This window comes from Etheostoma cragini, chromosome 6, assembly GCF_013103735.1.
Source record: "Etheostoma cragini isolate CJK2018 chromosome 6, CSU_Ecrag_1.0, whole genome shotgun sequence".
Lineage (NCBI taxonomy): Eukaryota > Metazoa > Chordata > Actinopteri > Perciformes > Percidae > Etheostoma > Etheostoma cragini.
In genome coordinates this window covers 11,182,420-11,190,574 of record NC_048412.1, presented here as the reverse complement: position 1 = coordinate 11,190,574, position 8,155 = coordinate 11,182,420, and the positions used below count along the sequence as shown (strand labels likewise).

The 8,155-nt window shown below is 39.4% G+C and overlaps 1 protein-coding gene across 2 annotated transcripts in view; it reads left to right on the top strand.

Annotated features, from left to right (window-relative positions):
- The window catches only part of LOC117946550 (terminal nucleotidyltransferase 4A-like), an 11,103-nt gene extending 10,624 nt beyond the window's left edge, over window positions 1-479 (top strand). Inside the window, exon 12 of one of the 2 annotated variants that reach the window (XM_034874778.1) lies at window positions 1-479. This exon is cut by the window's left edge and continues 1,951 nt beyond it. The gene's annotated coding sequence lies outside the window, so the exon portion shown is untranslated. The other variant, XM_034874777.1, reaches the window with a different exon arrangement.
- Window positions 480-8,155: the final 7,676 nt, after the last annotated feature.

The following is an 8,155-nucleotide window of genomic DNA, read 5'->3' as shown; positions in this document are numbered from 1 at the left end:
TTTTTTTTTTTTTGTACTTCAAAGTTCATAATTACAAAAGGCAAGAGGGCCTTACATTTCAGAGATTTTCCCCTCCCATATTTAAAGTCAGCATTTGTACATCTTGTGAGACAAGGTTTCAAAGCTAAATAATTTACACAGCAATCCATTAGTGGACTTTAGCTTGGGATGTCATAGATTTACCATTGCTGGAGTTTCGATAGAGCCATTCACAAAACCGAAATTTGGCAAAGATCATATGTTCTAAAAGTCAGTGACTTATTTTAACACCCCGCTCACCAATCTGATGGAGTCAACATGATGCTAGCATTAAACCCTCGTTTTCAATGCCGCTTTTATTGATCATCCCAAAGGATGATTGATGGGTTGTTGCATCATATTGACGGGACCCAAACCCCAAGCTTAAATGTGTGTATTTAGGATGGGTTATGTGTAAATGACTGGCATATAGATATATACCTTGTTTTTTTTTATGTAAGTTTTTCTATTTTTTTAAATAAACATTTTAAAACTCCATTTCCAGTTTAGTGTTATTTTGTTTGATTGTACTGTTTTATCCACTACTGTCCAGTACATTGTGGCTGAGTTTGAGAGAGGAATGTTCTACTTTTGGTTTTTGATTATACAGTTTCCAGTTGGTTGTCTCTTACGGTTGTGAGGATTTTTCTAATTCAACCCCAGAAGGAGTTATGAAGTAGTACCATATAGCTAGCAACATGTTCAGAGCACCTTTCTTGATTGTGCTGTAGTCTTGGTCCAACCAAGTCAGAAGGGACGCTGAGGAGCACCATGGCTCTGGTGTTGTGTTGTAATTCTTTGCAGTCTCTGATGGGGGCACTGGTGGATCATAGCTCAGTTTAGCTGCATCTAATCCATTACCGTTGGGCTTGTCAGCAGGGTGCAGGGAAGTAGAGCGACTGTAGAGAGGTTCAATCGCCGCAGGGATAGCGGCTGGAACGGTTGTCAAATTATTCCAATTAAAGCCAAGGGGGGGAAGTGTCCTCAACGAGACCCCTTTTTTTTTTCTTTTCTTTTTTTTTTTCTTGACTCAAACTAGCTGACTAAGGCACTGAAAAAATTAGATGCTGCCTCCATGATGTCATCCACTTCTTTGGATTGTTTTTATTGATGATTAAATAGAAGTGATTCTTTGGCTCAGGTTATAGTTCATAATGTTGTTAAAAGCTGGCTCTTTGTTCCTTATGGGATATTTAACCACATTAGATTGGGCAGGGGAGCATTGATCCTTAATTAGAAATCTGCAGGCACATGTGACATGAACACACAGTCTTGTCAGTGTTCACATGAGAAATCCATTTGCCACTACACACAGCAGTTGTCTACACAATATGGTGGGTTTTTAAATGCATGTCCATCGTCCATCTTCACTGGAAGCAGCACACACACAGTCCTCAGGGGATAAAATAGAAGCAGCATCCAGCCAGCAGCCTCTTGCTGAGATCTGCATGAAGGCTTGGTTTTAACCAAGGGGATAAGCCTCCCCTCCCAAATGAAGCTCCCTATGGTGCCATTCTGATGCTAATTATCACCTGCATTAGCCTTTCATTGACTCCCGTTTGTTTTGGAGCCGCTTTGCAGCGATTAACTTTACATGTTAAGCGTATAAAGACTATATTTGTCCATTGTTTATTTCTAATAAACACAATGTATAAAAGGCTCCATTACCATGTAGCACACGTTATGGCTCTGTAGCAGACGTTTTTGTAAAAAATAGGCCAAAGATTGTGTCATAACCACGTGACTTACTGTCTCCTAGAAATTCCCATATAGTGCAGGGTAAACTTGCAGACAGTTTGGACTTACATAAGCTGCTTAGGTTTAATTACTAATGTTAACTAGCATGTAAGTTAGCAGCAAACAGCCTGTGCCTATGTTATCTCCTTACATACACCTACACTCTCCGTCTCTGCCAGATTGGAAATGATTGAGATTGCCCTTGGCACAGCTACCGGAAGACTTAGAACTTTCAGACAGGTTGCTCACGTCACATCTACGTCTTCAAGCTCAACTGGAGGCTGCGCAGTAACACTTAGCACTCACTGGAAAAATGCTTGTAATGGCCTTCACTGGTCTCCGTCCAGAGCAGATCTGTTGGTCCGTTTCTTTAACTCTCTATGCTTTGAACTACCCTGGAAATCCAGAGTTCCCTTGAGAGCACAATTTGAATTTGCTCAGCGAGTTACTCTGTTATCGAGTAATGCTGCTCAATAACTATGCCCATGTAGCCGAGCTACACCAATCACATTGGTGATTTTCAAATGCACGCTTGATGTCACCCCTCAAGATGGGGGACTTTCATTACTCAATTCCAGACCCTTAAAGGAGAATTCCGGTCGATTCCAACACGTAGCTCTGTTGTGTGGAAATTTGGAGTGCTGTTAGTAGAAAGAAAAATAATCGGTGCTGCCTACACCGTGTTATCCTCCTGCTAGAGTTAGCACCCAACAGGCTTAAACATGGCAAGTTTTAAACATGTGTTTAGCCTCTAAACGTGTTCAAAATGTCATTAAACATGCTTACCCATGTGCAGTGAATGAATGAGTGAAACTGATTGCAGTAGATGTGAAAGAAATACATGAAAGTTCTGTTAATTCAGCTGTTTAGTTCCAGTTTTAATACTGCAGGGAGTGCTTCAGGACTTTCTACAAACTAAGTACGTTTAGAGACACTACCTTATTTAGTCATAAATTGATAGCCTTTGTGTAAAGCACGTTGAATTGCCCTGTTGCTGAAATGTGCTGTATAAATAAAGCTGCCTTGTCTTGCCTTAATGACATGTTGAACATGTTTTGTGTGCTGGTCCCTCCCAAACACCTAAGGGAATCACTCTGCAGTTTACTCTTCTCTTTAATCTAGCTGCTGAAGAAAACAGAAATAGACTTTTTTTTTTTATACCATTTACCATGCCAATCTATAGAATACAAATGTGAAAAAGCCGGGCATTCTGAAGTAAACAGAGGAGGTTCTTTAAATAAATTTAAAAAAAAACAACCTTACTCCCAAATCCCTCTTGCATGGAAAATGAAGTTCTCTCAAGAAAAGGTCAGCAGTTATAGCTTCAGGCTGTTTGTGGCCGTCAGTATCTTGGCAGTAGAAAATGTACATCTCGGCTCATTCAAGTCCCACGCACAGGCCCTCCACAACGCAATGTGACTCAGCATGTGGATGTACAAGTGTTTGCAAACAACATTGTTCTAATGACAGATTTAACTTATTGCATCCAAATTTAAAATGTTTTGTCAAATTTGATGTTAAAGTCACATAATGTAAATGTAATAATGTCACATAATACAATTGTTTTGGCAATTCAGGGGAGGCCTTTCATCCTGAAAGCACAACTGACATGATCACTCAGTGGTTAAGTTGATATCGCAAACATGCTTATTCACACATCTGGCAGACATGGAGCAGCGTCAGCCTTTATTTAGAGGTGTGTTTTTGGCCTTCTTGTGGATGTAAGTTCATTATTTACTCTCTTTTAACTCCAGTCTCTACCTACTGTCTGGCTCCGCTGTGCTCACAAGCTGACAATCTTCTGTTTGATGTTGCTGCTCGGGTAGGTACAGTGGGCTCAGCTGAGCTTTAACTCACGTGTTGCTGCTGGAAAAAGAGCAGTGAATTGAATCAAAACAATAAAGTTATAGGTCACATGACATCAGACTGCTGCTCGAGGGTTATGCCACAATTTTTGAAAGACTCTATTGGTCAGAAGTCATTATGGATGAGTCCAAGTCAAGTCTAATGTTAATAAAGTAAATGTGATAAAACAGTAAAGAAGTGCATGCCAAGTACTATATAAGACAATATGTATGCAAATGTTTTCATGTATTTAAAGATTAGGCTCATATTATAAACTTTTCAAACTCACAGAATCCAAAAACTAGCAGGTTTATTTTCCGTTACCATCAAGCAGCTCGGGCCATAGTTAGGGAAAATGTCTTTCTTCCAATTACTCTTCATGTCAGCCTGTCTCTCTTCCTCTCCCTTAGTGTATTTTTCATAGAGAGAGGACTATGATCAAAGGCTCTGCCTTAACTACTAACAGGTTGTGATTGTTGTGCTCTCATGATGTAAGGAAGACATATTTCCACCATTACGCAATTTACAGCATTGAGCCACCTAGGGACAGATGATGAGATTACAAATAGTGCCAAATAGAGGTGGTAATGACAGATGTGCTTTTTCTTTTTAGTAGAATGAAGAAGAAAGAATGAATGAATAAAAGAAATGAAAGTAAAAGAAATTCCTCTTTCAAACAAGTCTAATGGATATGTTCATAATTCTAACACAAACCTTTAGTATACTATCCTTTCACAGTTCTCTGATACACATATGGCATCACTGGTAACTTCTATTCCTGTAAAATAATGAAGGCATCTGCTACATCTTTCACACTTCACTAATTATTCCGCGTGACTCACAAAAACACAATGATAACTAATGATCTATGGTACTGTCACAGATCATACGCCACCTTTTTTTGCATGATCAGAGTAAATATCTTACTTTATGTTGAGTAAATAGACACAGGAATCAAAGTAAGATATCAACATTATCTCTGATTTGCCATATGTCCATCAATTGTTGAATAAACCCTTCAGAGCAATGTGCGGCATCTATTTCTGACACAGAGAATCAGGAATAACAAGGATCATGTTGTTTGTCTTTAGATTAGGGTGGCTGTGGCTCAGTGGTAGAGCCAATGGGAAGGTTGGTGGTTTGATGTTGAAGTAACCTTGGGCAAGACACGTAACCCCGAGTTGCTCCCAATGCTGCGCATCAAATTGTAGATGTGTGAATGTTTATCCGATGAGCAGAAGGCACCTTGTATGGCAGCCTTGGCCACAGTGTGTGAATGTGTGTGAATGGTTCCTGTACTATGTAAAAACACTCTGAGTAGTCGTTAAGACTAGACAAGCGCCGTAAAAATACAGTTCGTTATGTTGATTTTGTTATATCTTATCTGACTTGTTTTACCATGTTGCCAGTGTATGATCAGTGTAATCCTGCATTTTAATTTGGGTTAGTGTAGTCCAGACCATTGATGTTTTGGATATGCCAACCATCATTCTTTCCTCTAAAACCACAAATATAAGATACAGATTCTAAAATCGGTACCATAGCCCATAAAATACAGAGCCCAGTAAATACAGGTCTATGTGTCCTCATGGAACCATCTTCATTAATTCAAGTTGCAATAATCTTTTTTTTTCTGAAGTCAGAGCAGATGACTCTTTTTGCTAAAATCTATAGCCTCTTGGCCTAGATTTCTTCACTTACCTTGATTTCATGCTCATTTTCAGTTCGATTCACAGTGTGCTCAATGTCCTTTCTTCTCTGACTCAAAAAGGCCTGATAGAATTTTGTATTTTGTATTCCGCCTGGTAAAATAGCTCCATTCATCCTCTCCCCAGTATGAAGATCACTAATGGCCGGCACAATGACAGCATTCAGGTACTTACACACAAAACTTATTTTTCTATGAATAATAGACCCTCTTCTTTTCTGCACCTTTGTGAAACATGTTTTGCTTTAAAGACCTGTACAGCAGAGTGGAGCAGCTACATCTGTATTTGCAGCTCATTACATTTTTTGTATGTCTTCCAGTAGCCTGGTGATGGGCAGTGTTCATTTTTCATCTTTTATAGGGATAAAAGGAATGTTGTGTGTGTCAACAAACAACAGCAATGCCACTGATGCATGGCCTTCATCAACCAGCCACAACCTAAGCTTCTGTGTCAATAGATGTTGCTCAGTAACCGTAATATGCTAAATGTATTGAAATTACAATTTGAGCAGCAGGCAGTGAGGATAAGGGAACGACTGAACGGAAGATATAATTGACACCTTGTTCGGATGCTCTTGTTTGTCTGGTAATTGCAATAATGACAAAGATAAAATCATTCTTTGAATGTTTAATGTGTGTGTATTTACATTTCCAGTTGTCTACTGTATGTGCAGTCCTCCATGAACAATCCCTCACCTTTCCCATGAGCTTTTTTGTATCAAGAAGGATGATTTTAACCCTGAAAAAGATCCAAAAATCCATGTGTATTAAGCCTACAATTAGCTGCAATCGTGCTGTCTCTTTTACTCAAATCTCAGTCCACAGCTTTCAACAGTCTAGTTGTAAGAGGTGTTACTTACAGCAGCATAAAGACCATGATCATTAGCCTTGCCGTATCCCTTCGGGGCGTGTGTGATTGCGTGCGTGTGTGCGTGTGTGCGCGCGTGTGTGTGTATGCGTGCGTGCGCGTGCATATTTGCTTTTGTGTGTTGGTTCTTTGCACTTTTTGAAACACATTGTATTTTGTTGGAAGGAAATGTTCTACATCAAAAAAGCTTTCACAGGATTGAGAAAAAAACTGATCTTAAAATCACACAACTGTGATTGTAGCAGCCCGGCAGTTGAAATGATGCACAAACCCACAGAACTGAACAACCTTAGTAAGTCATCAGATAAGCTAAAGATAGATATTTGGCATCCATCAAGTTAAGCAGTGACAAGCTGGGAATTGTGCTGCTCTGGAACATACTTCCATTGGCACTCCACTTGTCAATATCCGTTCCCAGTGGTAGAAACTAAACAGGTGTTCCTCAGAAGCTGCGTTGAAAGTCTGCAGAAAGGAAATTATATTAAAAAAATTATAAGATTCAAAGGAAATACATTTACTGGTTTCCTTGAGTAAGAAACAAGACAAACACCATACCCTTTTAATTGTGTCTATAAACGTATCGTGGTACGACTAAAGCTGCTCTAGTCAATGCTTTCATATTTCATATTAAAGCAACACCAAAGATTCTTTTGTACCTCAAAACAATGTTTCCAAAATCTTTTCAGTGGTTCATCAATTCGTAACAGTCTGCATTCGCTTTGCGGCCCTCTATTGGCCATAACTGCTTTGTGCAAGTTTGCCAGATCTGGTAGCGGATCTGTAGTTCTAATGAGACAGCGGTAACGGACAATTCCGCTTCCAAACTGTAAGGGGATCAAAGAGAAAAAGTGCTTTGGTGTTTCTTTAAAATGCTCATTTTGTACTAATTTCCAGGTTCCTAATTGTATTTAGAGGTTGTATCAGAATAGGTTTACATGGTTTAATTTTCAAAAAACACCATACTTTTGTTGTACTGCACATTACTGCAGCTCCTCTTTTCACCCTGTGTGTTGAGCTCCATGTTTTAGCTACAGAGTGAGGCATCTCACTTCTGTTCTATCTTTGATGGAGTCGCACATGTGCAGTACCTAGGTAAGGACTACTAGCCAGTCAGAAGCAGAGTATAAGGGCATGCCACACTAGCAGCTAGGCGAGAATCGTAACATGTTACAAAGTGACGCATGTTTGTCACGGAAGTGAAGGCTGGACTACAACAGAGCTGTTGGGAGCAGTTTGTGAACAGTGTTTTCTGTTGGAGATGGTAAGTCCCTTTGGAGTGGACTTTGAGCTTTTTTACTTTGTAAACCTATTGCGTGCACAAAATATAGTATCTGTTGTATCTGCTGGATGTGTACAAAAGAGAATCAACTTCATAATGTCAATGTTGTGTTTACAGCTTTGGCCTGTCCTTGTGGCCAATGTCCTCCACTCAGAATAAGAATCCATTTTAGTTTTGTGGTACAGAAGCAATGAGGATTCTTACACTAAGGGGAGGATATATACTGCATGCAAAGTATGCTATTACAACAGGATGTATTAGAACTTTAATGGTCTTGCGGTCCCATGCAAGTGCTGTAAACATCAGCAGTCAAGTAGGCTCAGATTTGTTTATTGCACATAGCACAAACCTCATTGGAATGCAAGGACTAGGATGAGATTAAAGGCATCATAGTGTGAAATAGAAACAGTTCTGAGTTGATATTTCACTTTGACAACTGCGTTCAATATAGCCCAGAGTGTTGGGATACTGGAAGAGAGTGACAGGTAAATTGACTGTTGGAAGATTCATTTTCCCTGGCAAAGAACCAGATCTTCCTCAAGTGTCACATTGTTTTTTTATGACAGCAGTGGATGACTTTTAATTGCTTCATTTTCATGTCCGCCTCACTCACTAAAAGGCAATAGATTAAAAGATAAAATAAATTTATGGAAATGTTAATCAAACTTCTGGCTGTGGATGATAAGAGAGGGCAGCATTT